Below are 1491 nucleotides of genomic sequence, written 5' to 3'. Positions count from 1 at the left end.
TTTGCAATTTGCATTTTGTTTTTCCTGGTGTCTGCAATCAGGACAGACTTTCAATCCATTTTCACTCACTAGACCTGCTGTAAGTGAACATTTATACTAACCTTCTACAACATTTCACTGATGTTCTGCATTCACACATGATGTGATAAATGGAGAAGGGAGATGAAGAGGAGGAGGAGGCATATTATGCAGATCAAAGGAAGGGCTGTGGAGAGCAGAGCGGTTTGATTAGAACGAGGTATTGGAGGTGTTTAGGATGGAGAGGAGGAGGGAGCCGGGTCTCGTCGACTGCGGCCGGAGGGGCCCAGAGGAGCCACGAGGTCAAGTCGAACCCACTGAGTCGCATCAGTGTGGCAGAGCTGGAAATGAGTCCCATGCTGGCGTGCTGGATCAAAGCCCGGCTCCGTTGATCCCTCATGCCCAAAGGCCACCAGTCAAGGTGAAGCCAGAATTAAAAAATCCTGAGCTCAAGGGCTGGAAAATGAGTTTTGAAAAATGAATGAGGGACCGTCCCATGACTTTGGGGTGAGGGAGAAAATAGAGAGCGAGTGAGTGAACGAGAGAACGAGGCAAGGGAATATAGGCATGTGACTCACATCCAGGCCGAGCATGTGTTGAGTGCGATGGATCACTTATGTGAGGGGTCTAATGTCAGTTTTCAGCTCCTGGATCTTGGCTCGCAGACAGCTACTTTCCTCCTCCAGGCATGTCCGCTGATGGTCCAAATCCTGCCGAAATCACAAAGGCAACATCTCCAACCCCTCCACACTGGTGCAAGAAGGCTTCGGCTTTTTAATTTGACTTAACATTATTTTATTTACCCATTATACTGAAGAGACTTTTTTGAAGGATATTGTTTTTTTGTTTGTTTGTTTGTTTTGTAATTTTGAGAAGCCAACATCTCCAACCCCTCCCCACCTCTGCAAATCCAATCTGTCTAAACGAACACTTTAGCTTGAGCTTTGATATAAGCTTTGGAACATCTGCTCCAGGTTGGAGACCTTTTGGCCATAAGCTAAGCTTACCACAAGGTTGCTGGGGTTGATTAGGCTTATGTTGCATGCTGATAAAACACAACAACATGGCTATAAGTTCAAGTAATTACAAGAGCTCATGTGGATATACTCAGAGGTGTAAAGTATTGGAGTAAATGTGATTAGTTACTGTACTTGAGTATCTTTTCGGATACTTTACTCTTTCTTGTTTTTGTTTCATGATCTCTGTGCCTTGCCCTGGACTTTTATGTCACTTCCTGTCTCCCGTGGTATTTGTAGTCAGTTTGTAGTCCGTTTGTTCATTGGTTCCCCTTGATTAGTCTCCTCAGATGTGTCTTATCTTGTTAAGGCCTGTTCACACCAAGGACGGTAACTATAAAGATAACAATAAAGATATAGTTCTAAAAATTGTTCTCAGTATTAAAGAACAGAAGAGTCCACACCACAGCTATGACGATAAAGGCACAGAGAAACGATATCGTTGGAATCATTTTCA

General features: G+C 44.0%; 1 long non-coding RNA gene across 1 annotated transcript in view; it reads right to left on the bottom strand.

Moving 5' to 3' along the window:
• Window positions 1–545: 545 nt before the first annotated feature.
• LOC107663719 (uncharacterized) overlaps window positions 546–1491 on the bottom strand; it is a 3517-nt gene continuing 2571 nt past the window's right edge. The window contains exon 3 of the long non-coding RNA XR_001631371.1: window positions 546–728. This is a non-coding gene — a long non-coding RNA (uncharacterized LOC107663719). The remainder of the gene's footprint in view (window positions 729–1491) is intronic.

The sequence above is a fragment of the Sinocyclocheilus anshuiensis genome, unplaced genomic scaffold (genome assembly GCF_001515605.1).
Source record: "Sinocyclocheilus anshuiensis isolate Anshui unplaced genomic scaffold, SAMN03320099.WGS_v1.1 scaffold928, whole genome shotgun sequence".
In the NCBI taxonomy this organism is placed as follows: Eukaryota; Metazoa; Chordata; class Actinopteri; order Cypriniformes; family Cyprinidae; genus Sinocyclocheilus; species Sinocyclocheilus anshuiensis.
The sequence above is the reverse complement of the archived record's forward strand: the minus strand, read 5'-3'. Positions and strand labels throughout refer to the sequence as shown.